This window comes from Phocoena sinus, chromosome 19 (genome assembly GCF_008692025.1).
Source record: "Phocoena sinus isolate mPhoSin1 chromosome 19, mPhoSin1.pri, whole genome shotgun sequence".
In the NCBI taxonomy this organism is placed as follows: domain Eukaryota; kingdom Metazoa; phylum Chordata; class Mammalia; order Artiodactyla; family Phocoenidae; genus Phocoena; species Phocoena sinus.
In genome coordinates this window covers 50,859,480-50,877,358 of record NC_045781.1, presented here as the reverse complement: position 1 = coordinate 50,877,358, position 17,879 = coordinate 50,859,480, and the positions used below count along the sequence as shown (strand labels likewise).

Below are 17,879 nucleotides of genomic sequence, written 5' to 3'. Positions count from 1 at the left end.
CACCTGATTCCAGTTCTGTTCAACATACCCTTTCCTCATACAATTGCGTATCTGTGTATATATGTTTGTATACTCATTACCCAAAGAAGAACTTAGGGGAAACACTATTCACAACCACTGTTTCTAAGTGGTTCTCTTCCCTTTATTCTTGCTCCTTTTTGTACTTTCCAGAGTTTCCATAAGGAGTAGAAAACACTGTCATGATCAAAGAAGGAAACGACAGCTGTGGTTCCTAAAGATGCTGAGAAGTCAAAACGTTCGATTCCTGCTCCTTTTGCTTCGGCTTCATTTCTCTTCAGAATACAGCCGGATCTGCCCCCGGAAGGTGAGGGTCAGGTGAGCTGCAGGGCCACAGGGGTCAGGACACCGCGCTTTGATGTGTGGCCTCCGCCCCCCAGGACAGAGCAGTGTGGAAGGCAGCCATCAGAGGACACCGTGGAGGGTTGGTTCGCCTCCCCAGGGCTCAGGGGTGTGGCATTACAGTGCCTGCCGTCGCTCTGGACCTTTGGGGGTGCGTCCTTGACCGTGCAAAGAGGATGAAAACTAGAAGCTCCCCGCATCCTAACCTCCTGACCGGCTGTGTTTTCTCTCCTTTGATGGCACCTCCATTTCCACATCCCTCCCCCTTTCTCTACGGCCCCCACCTGTGTCGTCCAGCCGGCTCCCAGCCCACCGGTCTGCTTCCACTCACACCAACACCTCGTGTCCCTCACTGACAATGCCAGAGGGTCACAGAGAGAGAGTGACCACGATTCCACCCACCGCAGAGATTTGTGAGACCCACGAAAACATCAGAATTGTAGTCAGGAGACCGTGTGGTTTGAATCTCTCTCTCTTGCCCTGCCAAGCTGTGTGGGCTTGAAAAGGTATCTTCACGTCTCTGAATTTTAGTTTCTTCACCTGTAAGCAGCCTGCCGCCTGATTGTGAGAATGACGTGAGTCTGTCAGCCTCAGTAATCACGAGAGCTGCACGGCAAAGACCGCAAGCTTCGCCACTTGAAACAACGCCCACGTATGGTATCGCGGTTCTGTTGGTCCGAAGTCTGAGTGGGCTGAGGCAGGTTCTCTGCGGAGGGGCTCGTACAAGGCCGCAGTCAAGGTGCCGGCTATGCTGAGCTCTTAATTGGAGGCCCTGGGGGAGAATCTCCTTTCAAGCTCATCCAGATTGTTGGCAGAATTAATTTCTCTGTAGCGGTGGGGCTGAGGTCCCCATGGCTTTTGTCAGCTGGGAGCCGCTCTCTGTGGCTGGGGAGCACCCACCTTCCGTGTCACATGCTTCCACACCCCCCGAAAGCTTCAAGCCAGCGACAGCCGGCCCAGTCCTCCTTGGGCTTTGAACCTCTCCGACTTCCCCTTCTGCTTCCAGCTGGAGAAAACCCTCTGCTTTCAAAAGACTCATGGAGATTGGAGACAATGGTGCGTGTAAATCGCTTAGAACGGTGCCTGGCATTTAGTAGATCAAGGTTGACTTCAGGACAAATACAGCCCAGGATACCTAGAAGGTTCTGAATTGGCTTTTATGGAATAAACGAGTGCATGAATGGATGCAGGAATGAATGAGTAAATGGGGAAAAAAAAAAAAAATCAGCTGTGAAGTTGAGTTCCTATTTTGGAGGGCGGAGGCAGTCAGCGAGGGACATCACCAACAGCGAGGGGACCTTCTGATATGAATTCCATCAATCCACCCAAAGTGAGGATTCAATTAATACAGCTGCTAAATAAGGTTTCGTCCTGCAGCGTGAGAGTACCTGGGGTGCGTCATCTGAGCCCGGCTTCTCTGCTCGGAAAGCATCCCGCTCCGAGACCCCAGGAAGTCTTACTGGCAATTACAGCCAAAGGAACAAAATTCTGTCTCTAGGCACTTCCCCGCCTTCAGCTTCAAATTGCTCTTGGGATCGTTATGTTTCTCCCACACGGGCTCTGCGCTAGGCGCCCAACTCACTTCCTCCCGCAGGAGGGGCAAGGACGTGGATTCCGGATCTGGCCAGAGGGAGTCTGGTGATTCTACCCTTCAAGTCTCAAGTCCTTGTCATTTTAGCGGTCATCGGAGCATTGCTGAACCATTACATCGAGCGCCTCCAACACCTGTGAAACAACTCAGGTACCAAAGAGAAACGGAACAAAGATGAAACCTGGTGTCTGATGGGCAGCAGTGCACTTGGTAAACTTACAAGCACCCCTGGCTTCCAGACCTCCTCCAAAGGGCTTTTATAGCTTCCTGAAAATGCTTTAGCACTGGGTTTTAATTAAACATTTAATATGCATCATGCAAATTTATTGATTCTGCCAGGGGGAAAAAAGATGAATCTTGTTATTTGGACATCTCCAGCTAAGAACACTCATATTTTCCCGGGGGTTACTAATGGAGCCCCCGGCTGCATCCAAGTTTGAACAGCACTGCGGGAGCTGGGGAACATCCTGGTCTGCAAAGTCACCGGCTCAGAGCAATTGTGTTCATTTCAGCTTCTCAGACTCAGTCCTAATACTAAGGATGTAGGGAGATGCAAGCTGTTGAAATTAACACGAAGCACTTAAAATGGACCCCTTTGTCATAGGGTCTCCTTCTGTGTTCATGTCTTCCCCCTTCCCATTACTCCAAAGTTCTGATCTCTGAAAAGGAAGATCCAAACTACCCGGAAAAATACTTTGAGGAAGTGGCTCGGTGTACAAGATCATGCTATCCTGGGTCAGGATCCCACTAAGTTGGTATTTATTGACCAGAATTTTGGAAGAATGAGGAATCTGGCATATCAAATATTCTCATTTACTGCAGATCAATCAATCAAACTCTTTTGATTTCCAACCTTGTTGTTCAGATTTCTTCTAAATTCATATAGGCCTCATGTCCTGCCTTATTAAAGGGGAATTGGCTAAAACTCTTTGGTAAGGAGGGGTTGGAAATACCCTTGGCTGGTCTCAGCTCCAGTGTTCATTGAACAAGACAATAGCCATAGAGTAGTGGTTCTCGACTGGATGATTTTTTCCCCCAAGGGACCTTGGCAATGGCTGGAGATATTTTTGGTTGTTACAGCTGGGGAGGTTTGGGGGGCAGGAGTTGCTATGGCATCCAGTGCATGGAGGCTAGGGATGCAGAAACATCCTACAACACACAGGATAACCTCCTCCACGAAGAATTATCCATCCCCAAATATCAATAGTGCTGAGGTCGAGAAGCCCTGATATAGAGGCTAAAAAAAAGGTTTGTAATACAGGCTGATATATTAGATGGTCATCTAGAAGGAAAGATTTAAAACAAACACACAAACAAAAAGCCTTTGTTGCGAGAATCCAGTGGGGAGTCTGCCATCAACCAGCTGTGTGGCCTTGAGCAAGTTAATACATTGAATATACTGAATTCGATTTATTTACTCATTCCTCTGGGCAGCTTTGTGAAGAATGGCACGTTCTAATCTAAGCAGAGGAAACAAAATAAATGGTATGTGCAAAGGCTCAAGGCGGGAGAAAGCCAGTGTCCGAGGAAGGCCAGAGCGACTGGACAGTCATCAGCAGGAGGGAGGGAAAAGCTTGTGGACCTTCCGGCCCAGAGCTGTGCTTTTATTCTGGGTGTCACGACCCAGCTGATGCTTTAATATCAGCTGACTGGACAGGACCTTGTCTCTCTGGTTCCCTATACAGGCTCTAAAAGTGTCTGTTGGGTGAGAGACTCTGCTCCCTGCTGCTGTGGTGAGGAGACCTGACCGGAGGGAGGGGACAACCCTGGGGGCAGAGAGACCACTCAACAGGCCACTGTGTGGTCCCACAAAAAAGAAAACAGCGGGGCAGTTCCTCACACACTTAACGTTGTGCCACCATGTGACCTAGCCATTCCACTCCTAGGTATGGACCCAGGAGAAAGGACGACATATGTCCACCCAACACCTTGTACACAACTGCTCATAGCAGTGTTACTCGCAGTGGCCAAAGGGTGGAAACAACCCAAATATCCATCAGCTGATGGATGAAGCAACAAAATGTGGTGTATCCATACAACGGAATAGTACTCGCCATAAAAAGGAATGAAGCACCCACATACGCTACAACGTAGATGAACTTTGAAAACATTAAGCTAAGTGAAAGAAGTCAGACACACAGGACCACATTTTGTATGATTCTGTCTATATGAAATGTCCAGAAGTGGCAAATCTATAGAGACAGAAAGGAGATGGGTGGTCGCTGGGGAGAAGGGGGAATGGAAGGTGATAATAGGTACAGGTTTGGGGGGGGTGATGAAAATGCTCTGGAATTAGATGGGGGTGGGGTTGCACAAACGTGGATACTAATGGTGTTTGCGGGGAGGGAAAACCAGCAACGGAGGCTGGCTGCCTGCTTTCTCTTGCAGCTGCTGCCGCTGCTCTGATCTCTTCCTTACGGGGTCACATTCAATAACTACATGACAGTTTTCCCCACATCTACCTCTTTCTTCTTATTGGAGTGTAAGCTGCGGGGGAGGAAGTGCTTTGAGGAAGGGAATTTGCTTTTTCAGAGGAATCAGAAAACTTTCTTCTTGGTGACCTTTCCACCCTTCATTGCCAGAAGAGTTTGACCTCTGACCCCAGGGATGGTGGGGGAACAGGCTCCGGACAATAGAGCATTACAAATGCAGTGCGTTTTTCATGGACAAGATGTGGTACATTTTAGTGCAGATGGCTCTCCCCAGGTATTAGTCAACGTACAGAGAGAGAATGATGGTGCTTCCTTTACTTAGAAACTTATCTTAGCCTTTCCTACACAAATAAGTGTCATTTCTGGTAAAGTCAAAAAGAGAAAGAACATTCTTTTGTGCTGATGAGAAATGAAGATTAAAAAAAAAAAAGCACGACTCAGGAACACAAAATTCATGGACATTAGGCGTCAAGTTCTCATGTCATTTGGGGAGGAAGGGTGAGTTTCTATCTGGTTTTAATTATGCTGACAGATAACAAACACATTTCTGTCTTCACAGGAGTGTTCAAGGCTGGGGCAGGAGACGACTCTCCTCAACGGACCCTGAGACAAGGAGATGCCCTCTGGCCCCAGAGGCCCCCCAAGAAAGACAGTCGCTTATGTTCAGAGCAGTAGCTAATTTCCAACGTTACTGGCTTTTCATTCATGTAATAAAGCATATGCCTTTGGAGTTAAGAAAGGGATGAAGGTAAGATTCCATCCCTTCCCTCAAAGGGCTCACAGGTATATGGAGATAAAGACAAACAGTCCGCGATAAACTGTAGAAGCAGTATTCAATGGGTAGTATGAGGAGCATCCATTGATTAGGAGGTGGGTACGCGATGCGGATTACCAAGGTGAGCGCATCGTCAAGATGCAGCTGGCCTTTTATAGGGGCCCCGATAAACCATGCACTGGGGGTACTGGGAAGAGAAATAAGGGACTTGGGTCATTATTTTCTTGTCTTACGTTCAAACGCCATTTAAGGTCTGCACTAGAATCAAAGGACCAGGGTTGCTCTCCCGGGATTTCTCAAGGCTTAGGTTAGACCTCCAGTCCCATCTTTCAAAGGCCAAGTGGTTTGGTGGCTCCATTCCCTCAACCAGGCAGCCCCCGCCCCTCCGGCGGCCCTGGCTTCCCATCAGGGGAGACAGACAGGAGGCGGGTCTCGATTCCCAGGCTCCCACCCCTCCCCACACGCCGTGTGCCCTCCCTCCCGCGCCTGCCCGCCGGCTCGGTCATCCTGGCTGCTTGTGTGGAAGGCTGTTCACCACACACTGCTCTGAGCCCTGGCTCCTTGCCCCGCAAGGCTCCCCTGCAGCCCCCTGGAGACTCGGCACCCGCGGAGGCTCCGCTGCCCAGGCCGCCGCCCTCACACACCACACGTCCTCCTTTCCCAGGCCCTGCTGCCCTCCCCTCCTTGGCTGGTGGCCCATCATGGCTGACCGACAGCGGGCCTACGACTTTCTTCCTTCCTTCCCGGGCACAGACGGGGTGGAGCCGTCGGGGGGAGAAGCCGGGCTGTGGTCTCCCTCTGCATCCCCAGGGCCCCTCCCAGCTTCCTGGTTGCTGGGCTCACAGGCGCAGAAGAAGCTGGCGAGCCATCCCATCTGAAAAACGAGCTTGCTACCAGCGAACGGAACAAATGTAATGCGGAAGTCACCAGGAGAGTAACCAGGGAACCCTGCGGACTGTGTCATCTCCACGGAGTGGCTTTGCCCGGTCCTCTCAGACTCCAAGCCAATTAGAGCCTGGCTAATTAGTTCTGGGCACTGAACAGCATTTGTGGGGGAAAGGTCACTTTGGTATACGATTTTCTTTCTCTCTAAGCCACAGAACTTCCTCCAAGGAGCAGGCACTCACCTCTGGTTCTCAGAAGCAGAAGAAGCCAAGTCACACATTTCTATGAATTCTCTCAGAAAGCCGATGGTTAGTAATAATAGCAGTAGCCGTGTCTATTGATTGAGCACAGGTGCCAGACTCTTCACAGATCTCGCCTGTAAGGGAGCCTGCCAGAGATGTGGGCAGCTCCTTTCATAGCTAAGTCAACAACATCTCAGCAAGCACAGTGAAGAGAAGCAAGGTCGTCTCTTGCAGAGCACCGGCCGGAAGTCCGGAGGGTCAAGGTCGTGCCCCGGCCCCAGCCGACCCAACGTGGCTTGGGCAAGACTCGTCTGCCGATGGCCATTCCAAAGCACTGTACCAAAGAGTTATTAACTGCAACGAGAAGGCACACGCTGGTGATTTGATTGAAATGAAGTGTCTGTACAATGCGAGTGGTACCCCCAGCAGATACACTGACACCTCCCAGTGCCTCCCAAGTTGGAAATCAGAAGGAAACCAGTTTCCGGCTGCTGCGTGCCAGGCACCGTGTGGGGTTACTGCCACACGCTTTGACATAGAAACAGCTTTGAAAAACGTGGGTGCACATATAGACGCGTAGACTTCTAAGACATACTTCTGTGCTCCTGTGATGTAGCTCTGACGTTCTACGGAGAAGAGACTCCCCTAAACATCTTACCCAGACAGGTTAGTTAACACAAGGTATAAGTACTGACTCCCTAGAGCCATGAGAAAAGCCCTGCCTCTGAGTGTGTCGTCAGTGATTACTCCCCAGCCCTGTAGGTTGTGCAGGGGTATATGTGGCCTGGACGACTTCAAACCACAGCACGGTGCCCCGGCTCGGCGGTGCCTGAAGACAGCATAAGCACAGTTTTAAGCCCAGGCTTTATCTTTTCTTGTATCTTCTCTCTTTCCATTTGTTTAGTATGTGTTTTTTCTTCCCAACTTCTGTTGTGTAACATCAGCATTTGTGCCAAACCTCTGTAGACAAGGATTTGGCAATAGGGGCGCTTGCAGTGAGACTCTGTCACTGTATTTGGAAAAATTAGGTGACCAGCCAGTTGGATTTTGTTTCTAATAGCTGGGAAAGATCATCACAGTGCAGAACGATGGGCGTGTTCATTCACCGGCACCAATGAGCTCTAAACTGGGTTCAACGAGACACGCCTTTAAGCCTTCAAGGGAATATTCCATTCCATCCAAATCCATTGGTTCTCACAGAACCACAGGAAACCAGTGAGAATGACCCAGTCGAGGTGCCCTTCTGTCTGTGAGATGTGTCCCGTCACGATGAAGCTTCAGGAAGCCGCAGCAAAGTTGTTCAGGAGAAATTTTCTACTTCCCCAGGTGAAAGGGAATAGTCACAGGGAATTCCATATGAAGTAGATTCCCCTAGAGAGATGAACAGATAGATACCAATGAGGGGGAAAGTAATATATTTTTTTCATTTCCCTGAGATTTTCATTTCTGGAAAACCAAAACACGAAATATACTAAGTGCCGGGGGCACGAGGGGCCTATCCACAGCGAGGGTTTACCTTTCTGTCAGATTTTCCAGTTTTCTTACTTAAAGCAGGAGGGTAATAACACTGGTTCCTTTTGTCACCAATAAGCTGTCCTACGTGTATTCTAAGGGGCTGATGTTATGTCTAAGAGGCAAAGATGCGTTTGTGCCTGGAAGTTGCCTCAAAGAAGTTCAAAAAGCTACTGCTTTGGGCTTCCCTGGTGACGCAGTGGCTGAGAGTCCGCCTGCACGTCTGGAGCCTGTGCTCCGCAGCAGGAGAGGCCACAACAGTGAGAGGCCCGTGTACCGCAAAAAAAAAAAAGCTACTGCTTCCATGGCCTTTCCCATGTCCCCTGGAGCTACTAAAAGAAATTTGCACTCTGTACATAAAAATGGGTGGATGGACAGACGGATGGGTGGATGGATAAATGGACAGGCAGATGAAATGATATATGGATATGGATGAGTAACAGGGTTTGTTATCCCTCTGTCTACCCGACTAACACAAAATCTGACACAGGACAAGCTTTCAGTGAGTAAAGACCTGACACACGGATTTCAATGAGGGTCAACTGGTCACTGCCTTTCAAGACTTGGGCTGGGGGAAAACTCAGAGTCATCTTACACACGTTGATATTTGTTCATTCATCAAAACCTAGGTGTCTTCATGCATCAGTGATGCACGTGAGTAGGTCCTTGAGGGTCCCTGCTCCTCCGAGACAGTTTCCAAAAATCCTAACAGTAGTAGGATGAAAAGCACGAGTGGGCTAGCGACCAATTAAAGAAAACTTGCCTTCTTCCAAGTCTGTCATGAGAAAGTCTAAAGAAAAATCCCAGCACTCTTGCTGACGACCTCCAGTTCCTTGCTCAAGGCACTGTCCCCATCAGGGGAGATGTCCCCATGGCCTGAATCACCACGAGTCCATTTTCAAGTGCATTAACCTCGGAGCCCCCATATTCATGGAAAGATGATGCAAAAGGGATAAAATTAGGACCAAAAAGTAAAAGTCAGGTGTACATGTTTCATTCTGCAGCGAAATCTACCCTTCCCTTAATGCAGGTTTCTGTTTGAATCACCCGAGGGGATGGTATTTTAAGGCCGTACGATGCCAGAGTTACCACTGAGATCTCCACAGTCCTCTCTAGAGGAAAAGTTCCCTTAAGGCCGTACGTTGTTAGTGCTTCGTGCCTGGAGATGTTTGCTCTCCCTCTTGGCCAAACCCTTTCTAGACAGTATTCTGAGTCTCCTCCTCTCTTGCTGTGGTAGAATTTGAGGCTATTCTGCAAGCTTTCACGTAGGAGCACCTAGAAGTTAGGTGCTGGTGTGAGTTAGCTTGAACCAGGACGCAGAGGTGAGACATGAGACCCTTGGATGAAGGTGCTCTCGGCATCGTGAGGAGAACAGAGAGTAAACAGGCAATTACAGAAGTCTAGCAGGAGAGACCCCTGTGAGGAAATGGTGTGCATCCTGACCACGTTGGTGGCCATCATACAAATCTACGCATGTAATAAAATTGCATTTTATTCCTTTCAGCTGCATGTGGGTCTACAATTGCCTCAGATTTTCAAGAAGTCAAATATATATGGATAATTGCAATGCACAGTCCCAAAGGCCGTGCTGGCGTTGGAGCATAGAGTGGAAACATACCGTCTCACTGTGATTAGGAGAAGCAACCAGAGAAGGTCTCCCAAGGCAGCGGACCTCATCACAGGTAAATGTGAGGGCGTGGGGGAAAGGCCATGCAGTGTAGACATTGGCCCGTGCCTCCCCCGCAAGCCGGCGCTCCCACCAGTCTACTGCTGCCTCTCTGGGTTTGTGCCACTGCTTTTAGACCTAAAAGAATGTCTGCTTTAATCTGTAGCCGTCTCCCTTTCTCCCCCTCTCTTTTACAGGTCATTCACTTGTCAAAGAAACTGGAGCCTTTGTCTTATAGAATTGCCCATATTCTGGATTTGCATGGTTGCTTCTTCATGGGGTCTGGATCATTTCTCTCTCCACTGTTATCTCCTGATAGTGGTAATTTATCATCACCATCATCATCACCACCATCACCACCATCACCATCACCACATTGTACCAAATCATGCCAGCATTGTTGGAAGGGTGAGAACGTAGGCAGTCGAGTGCTACTTCTAGAAGTCTAATTCCCCTATCGTGTGACTTTAAACCAAGCCTTTCTTCCCTGCGACGCAGAACACGGACCACGATCTCATGTCGGTGCTCAAGTTTGGGGAGTGATTCCCGTACAAAGACAATGCACGGACTTGTGCAATGGCCAAGAAAGGCCGGCCCTGCAGCTGCATTCAGAGCAGGGAGTTTCTGGAAACAGACCTTTCTGACGGTAAGTTCCAATAAAGCTGGTGGGTGTTATATTAATGACTAGGCTCTTAGTCAGCTCAAGGGAACTGAGATCAGATGACACCAGGACGGTAGAGGGAGGTGAGATATTCGCAATTTGGACTGCAGATGTGAACATAATTTCACGGGCATTTTCATAATCGTCTTATGCTTCGATTAAATGCGTCACATACTACTGGCCTACAAGCTGGGAGGCAGGGGGTGAAGTGAGGAAATCCAAGGTTATTTATTTGCCTTAAAACCTATGCTCTGAGAAGGCCAGGAGAGGGGATACACCTCATCTTTAAAACACAAAATCTTCACTTCTCAGCTCAACCTGTGTACTTTAGCACTCAAAAACAGCCCACAAACAGACCAGTGCATAATCGTGTGTAGCAGACACCAACTCGGGGGTAGTAACAGAGGCTTCAAAAGTGTCAAAGGCACTTTTATAAAAGGAGGGGAAAAGATTAAGTACAAAAGCCCTGTACCATTTGCCTTTGACCCTTAACTCCTTTTCCACCTGCCTGTACAACAGACTTCCTGGGGTCTTTTCCACCTGAAGGGTCCAATAAGACAGTCTTAGGGACACACAGGGTCAGCCTGACATCTCTAAACACCCACTACCAGTGGAAGCCGGAGGGCTATATAGGTCTAGAAATTTCAGCTCACCTGATCTTTCCTCAGACTTTCTTCTTTTGGTTATTTGTTCTTCTTGGGTGACCGAAACAAACATAGGAATGTAATAATAGTGACGTTGCCGTGGCAGAAACAGGGCTCTCAGACCAAAGGATCCTCACCATACTCATAGAATGACTCATTTGGTCAGCTGGTCAACCCTTATCCAGTACCCGAGATGCTCCGTGCTGGTGAGGGGTGTTCTCGGGACGGATACAAAAACGGACCACTTTCTTGGGAATTCCCTGGCGGTCCAGTGGTTAGGATTCTGAGCTTTCATTGCCGAGGGCCCAGGTTCAATCCCCGGTTGGGGAACTAGGATCCCACAAGCCGAGAGGCACAACCAAAAAAAAAAAAAAAAAAAAAAATGGACCACTTCCCAATGCCTTTCCTGATATGATATATGATATGATTTTACATACAACGCTATATTATAATACTATACTAACTTATATGATACTATGCTATACCACATTACATTATATAGTATCTTACAGTCTCTGCTATGTGTCTATGTGTTTCTGGTATATCTCCCTCTCACAATAGGTAATAAGATGGTTGGAGCATGAACTTTGCCGCCATGCTGGATTCATACCTTGTACCCCTCACCGGCTGAGAGACCTTGGAAAACCTCCGTCACGTTTCTGTACCTTAGCGTCCTTCTCAGCTACATGGAAATAGCAGCACGTATCTCTGAGGGCCGTTGTGAAGAGCGAGTGAGCTAAAGCCAAGGGCAGGGCCCGGGTGAGTATCGCGTCCGTTCTGGCTGTCGGTCACGTTGTCGTTTGGTGAGGGGCCCCGTGCTGCGGAGGACAGCTCCTCCGTCACACTCCGTGATTTCCCGTGTCCCTGCCCGTCCAACCCCTGTGGCAAAGGGATGAAGTATGCTCACTGACTCAGACTCACTTCCCGCGTCCCTGCCCACCCCGTTTCTGAGTCTAAGTCTGAGTCAGTCAGCATATTTCATCCTTTGCCCCAGGGGTTGGATCGGGGTGGGCGGATAACCAGTCACATGAGCCAGACCACTTCGACCCCAGCCATGACTTTCATGTGCCCAACTGGGGACTCAGACCGACTCCCATTGGACCTGCTGGAGCTGGAGCTGCTCCCACAGGGAGCCCTGGCCTGGCGTCCAGGCACAAGGGGGGTGAGGAAGCCGGTGCCAAGGACATCGTGTGGCTCCTGCCTGCAACCAGCTGTGTCCCTGCACCTTTTGGGCACGTGGGCCTATAAGGTCCCTTTCTCCTTAATTCGGTTTAGGTCACAGTGTTTTCACCTGCAACGCCAAGAGGGCCAATAGTTGGTGCCCCAGCATGTGCTGAAGACCAGGACTGGAGGAGCACGTAAAGGACTCAGAGCTCACACGGCGAGGAAGTAGCAAAAGCCCGCCTTGAACCCGGTTCTGCCCAACCACTGCACCATGAGCTCCCAGAGCTCCAGAAGGCTCCGGAAGGGAGGTCAAGATGCACCTGTGGGGATCCACAAAGAAAAGGCGGGAGTCGGAGACGGCTGCTGGAAGCAGCGGCAATTGCATTAACGACCAACCTTTACTAAAGGCTTATCAGAAGCCAGTCCCCACGGTCAGAGCTCCATGGAGCGCAACTTGCGCCAGAGCTGCGCCTGGGGGATGAGCACGATTTGGGCATGTGGAAATGGGGGCAGGCGGGCTTTCGTATTTGAAGATGACGAAAGAGTGTCCGTGTCCCTCGAAGCCCTGGGGAGGCAGCTGTGAATCCAGGCTGGAATGGGGCCTGCTTCGGTGGCGGCAGCCAGCGCTGGAATACGGGTGGCACACCTTGGTACACCGGCGTATTTAATCACTTCCCTCCGTTCATCCCGAATTCCATGCCAGCAAGACTTGCTGATTTCCACCTCAGTTCCAGGGCCCGCACATCTCCACCATGTTTCCACCCACTTCCAGCTCGGGAAGACGAAGGCCGATTAGGGAACAAGATAAGCGTCCTGGTACCCGAGGGATGCGCCACTGGACGAGTGAGAGGTGAGTGTGGGGACTGCCTTGTTGCGACATAGCAGCCACCTGACGCCTCTTAGAGGCGCGTTTTCTGGGACGCTTGGCAGGACGTTTTGTGTGCCTTAGCACTTCAGAAAGCAAGGCGAGGAACCGGAATGTTCGTGTAGTCACTTTCGTTGAATAAATATGTATTGAGCACCTACTGTGTGCAGAGCACTGCAGTAGGCGAAGAAGCTGGAGACATGAGAGCTGTCGTCCTGGCTTCAGGACACTCACAGGGCAGGTGGGGAATTCACGTGGCACCGTGAGGGCTCAGGGGCAGTGAGCACAGGGACCGGACACCTGGCCCACCTTGGGGCTAGTGGACTGGCACAAGGACTCAGGTTAGGCTTTTAAGAGGAAACCCAAGACCTGAAGAAGGATCAGAATTAGCCAGGAGATAGGACAGAGGGAAGATGGCGGCGGGGGGGGCGGGGGGGGGGGGGCGGCGCGTGGAGTTCCAGGTGGGCGAAATTGTACAAAGTCTCAGGAGAAAGGGAAAGAAAGAGGAACTCTGCCAGGTCTGGGGGTGACTACAGCTTGAAGGCAGGAGCAGAAAAGACAGAAGGGAAAATGCACGAGGCGCCGTAGATGGAAACGGTATGGAAACGCAGGACGTCAGCACGGCCTTTGGCACATACTAAGAGATGAGTTCTTTTGAGCACTCACCAGGGGACTGGCTGACATATGCCAGGCACTGGGTACCCATGCTCATCGTGGTGACAAAAACTCTCTCCACCTTTGACCCAGGGGGAGACTGAGGCCCAGAGCCTGGGTCAAACAACTTGCCCAGGTCTCACACCTGGGATGAAGCAGGATTCAGACCCCATGTCGGCCTGCTGCCAAAGGGCAGCATCTCCTGGCTCAGCAACCCTCAGAAATCCATGCTTTACCTTCTCACTGCTCGGCCACTAAAGGCTCTGAATGTCGTTGACCTAAAAGCCCAGCATCGTTTGGCCTGGAGATGCAGGAGGCTTTGGCCCTCCCATTCTGCCCCACCTCACTGGCTCTGTCATTTTGACCTCAACGATATTGTGACCTTGTCACTGAGACCCACCAGTGCTTTACAGCATCACAGCACGTCAGCTCTGTCTGTGCATATGGGTATCTGGGCCGCGCTTACCTAGCCCGTTTTCAGCCTCAAAGGGCCGAGAACATTCCCTCCGTGCAATTCAGATTTGTTTTTTGACGTCTTCGTGCAGTCCAGCCCATTTTCAGCTTGAAAAATGAGCTGGAGAAGACGGGGAAGCTTTGCTGAGGTCAGAGGGTGAATCAGCAGCCTGTCTCCATGCCGACCCACCTTTCCCAACCGGCCAGCGCCCACATCACTCAGCCCCGATTAGCAGCTCCTCACAGAGCCTGGAGGCCACAGTCGGTGACGCTCGCCTGGAGAGTCCCCATCACTCTCCCGGAGCCCCGGTGACGATCCCCGGCCGAGTCTCCTGCAGCAGCCAGCACCACGTTCTCAGGCAGGACAGAGACCCCAGAGAGCAGGTCATAAATGCCCACCGGCTCCTTCCTGCTTTCATGCCCAGCTTCCTCTGCAAGGCGGTCAGATGGGAACCAAGAAGGGCAGATTCTGCGAAAGCCTGCACATTGAGGTCCTTTCAAGAGAGACCAGGGGGAACCAGTTGCAGCTCAAAGGTGGGCACTGGCAACTCTGAACTCTTCTGCTCAAGAAAACGCCTTGCCATTGTAAAGCAATTATACTCCAATAAAGATGTTTAAAAAAAAAGAAAGAAAGAAAATGCCTTGGAGCCTCCCGGCTTCAAAACTGGCATTGGGAAATGGCAGGAAAGGTGGTGATCGAAACAAAAAAAACCAGAGGGGAAGGAATGGATCGCTAAGAGGCTTTTATACACACACAGAGTTCTTCTGCTTAGTTTTTCTAGGTTACATCTATTTTTTATTAGCCTCTGAGGTCCCAGCTTTGGACAACTACTGTATTTTGACAGGGCGAAGGTTTACAAAGATCAGGGCAGGTGAAACTTCAAACAGTTGTCTAAGTCATCTGCCATCTGCGACAGGGAGCTCTGTCTATACCAAAAAGAATGTAATTTTAGAATTGATTAGAAGGGTGGGTATAGGACATCCAGATGGGGTAAGTTAGTTTAAAATTATTCCAATTACCAAATAGGCCAATTCCTTTTTTTTTTTTCAGCTTTATTGGGATATAATTGACAGATATAAATTGTATATATTTCAGGCGCACAATGTAATGTTTTGGTATACGTATACATTGTGAAATAATTACCACAATCAAGCTAGTTAAAATATCCATTACGTCACATAGTTACTATCTTCTTTGTGTGTGTGTCTGTGTGTGTGTCTGTGTGTGTGTGTGTGTCTGTGTGTTAAGAGCACTTCAGATCTACCCTCTTAGCAAATTACAGTACTCAATATACAACACAGTATTGGTCACTACGGCCAACAGGCTGTAGAATAGATCTCCAGAATTCATTCAACCTGCATAACTGACACTTTGTACCCTTTGATCAGCTTCTCCCCATTTTCCTCCATCCTTTAATCCCTCATAACCACCATCCTAATCTCTGATTTTGTGAGTGTGACCTTTTACGTTTCTACATATAAGTGAGATCATACGGTATTTGTCTTTCTGTGTCTGGCTTATTTCACTTAGTATAATGTCCTCCAGATTCATCCATGTTGTCACAAATGTCAGGGTCTCTTTCTTTTCTAAGGCCGAATAATATTCCATTGTAAATGTATACCAGATTATCTTTATCCAGTCACCTGTGGATGGACACTTAGGCGGTTTCCATATCCTGACTATTATAAATAATGCTGTGATAAATATGGGAGTCCAGCTATCTCTTTGAGATACTGATTTCATTTCCCTTGGACATATACCCACAAGTGGGATTGCTGGACCATATGGTAGTCCTATTTTTAATTTTTCTGAGAAACCTCCATACTGTTTTCCACAGTGGCTGCACCAACTGACATTCTTGCTAACAGTGCACAAGGGTTCCCTTTTGTTGCCACATCTCCACCAACCCTTGTTATCTTTTGTCTTTTCGATAATAGCCATCCTAACAGGTGTGAGGTGATATCTCATTGTGGCTTTGACTTGCATTTCCCTGTTGATTTGGTGATGTTCTAGGCCCGTTTAATTTTAAATGTCCACTAGGGGACTCGAATAATCCAGTGGGTCATTTTGTATAATGGGGGGACTGGGAGGGGGCCGTCTCTACTGGGTTGCTGAGGGGCTTGGTCCCTTGCAATGCTGTCATCAGCAGGTCAGGGGGAGGGTCAGAAGTGCAGAGGTCCCCAGCCATTTACACAGCTGCCCTGTGGCCTCATGTGGTGAGAGCCACTTCACAGGCACAATCTCTGATCCTGCCCACCTCCCATTTTGCAGGTGAGGGGCCTGCTTCTGAGAGGTTAAGCGCATCAGTTTCATTTGCAGCTGGTGCAAAGGTGGGAAGCGAATTAATGGCACATCCTAGATTCAAAGAGATTTAGGCAGCAGGGAACAGTCTTGATCGAATGAGATGGACCCTAGGGGGATCGTTGTATGTTTCCGTGCTTGGGCTCCAAAACGTTAGCCCACAAACAGAGGATAGGGGAAATACGAGGAGAAAAGGCCTGGGGCCGTGCTCGATGAGTCCCTGGTGTTATGTGTCTGCCGGAGAGGTCGGGAAATTGTGGTCTAGCATGGGGAGCAGACAGACTGCAGCTCAAGGAGGCAGAGGGTGGGGCTACAGCCTGGGGATCCGAGTTCAGCTCTGGAACCTGAACCCTCAGGTGGGGGCAGCGACCTCGAGGCAGGGGCGCTTGAAATGCAGGCATATGTGGAAATGCTAAAGGCACTGACTATGTCTAGAAATGAAAAGGAAAGGCACGGAGAGGGTGTCATAGTGGTTGTCTTCTACTCCTCAGAGCCCCCAAAGGATGTAAGTGTATAATCCCCAAAGGATTTTGAGTGTAGAGAAGAAGGGATATGACTTGATAGTAGACAAACAGACAAACAAACAAACAGCTCTCCTGACAGTCTCAGGACTGTGGGAAGATAGAAGGTAAAATAGGGAGGTAGTGAGCACCCAATCACTGGAGGTAATCAAGTACATGCTGTCAGGACCACACACGGACTTGTGTGGGTGCTACGTGCTTTGGTTTCCCTGGACTCCTTCCACAAGAAAACTTAATTAAAATTTATGGCTTTGTTTGTATACTGACAGAATCCATGCTAGATGATTTTCATTTCTTTAACTCTGATTTTAGAAGAAATGAAAATGTTTTCCTGGGCCCCTCTCTGAAGTGAATTCTGCCAAAGAACAGAGGAGTGCCCCAAGCTGCTTTTTGAGATGGTTAGGGTGCGTGTGTTGCCAGGAGCATGGCGTGAAGCATGGCGTGCCTGCTACGATTCCATTCTGTAAAGTGTGTCCACCCGGACCCCAACTGTCATAGATGGTCACACCTGAGACCACGATTAGGGGACCAGAGTGGAGATGAGGAACTGTGGTTCTTTTGTTTGATGTCCTCCCATTTCTGTCTTGTTCAAATGTTTATATTTAACCAAGAGCATGGATCGCTGTTTATAAAATGACAAAATAAGAATACTGGCAAAAGGTCTATAAGTTGGACTTTCATTTTTATTGGGGGTTAGGGGCGGGGATGTTTCACTCAGTTCTCTGTTCAACCAGCAACACTGCCATGATGGATAATGCCGTGAGGGTGTCACTGGGCGAGTTTGGTGTTTTCAGTGCACAGAACAACATGTGAGAAGGTTCAGCAAAACCCATGATGCAACCAAGAACAAAGATACAACACAGGCCACAAGGGATCTCTTCTCTCAGGTCCAGCCAAACAAACTGAGAAACACACAGACTCAGAAATCGTCTGCATCAGCACACACGTATTTAAGTTTGGTTTGTGTTTTCTAGAACTCCAGGTTCCAGCTCCCAGGCCGAGTGGCTGCTAAATGCCTCCGGAACAGGACCTAAGAGTCACCCCAGACCCAGGGGGAGGAAGGAGAGTGACCAAAACTCCGCAGAGGCAGCACTACCACCAGCCTGTCCCCTGGGTTCCCCTGCACAGAAGACACATCCTGAACAGACACTG

At 49.4% G+C, this 17,879-nt stretch overlaps 1 long non-coding RNA gene across 1 annotated transcript; it reads left to right on the top strand.

Annotated features, from left to right (window-relative positions):
• Positions 1-200: 200 nt before the first annotated feature.
• On the top strand, positions 201-9,434 carry LOC116744367. Its single transcript, XR_004347027.1, has 3 exons — positions 201-325; positions 4,943-5,131; positions 9,302-9,434. It is a non-coding gene; the product is annotated as an uncharacterized LOC116744367 (long non-coding RNA).
• Positions 9,435-17,879: the final 8,445 nt, after the last annotated feature.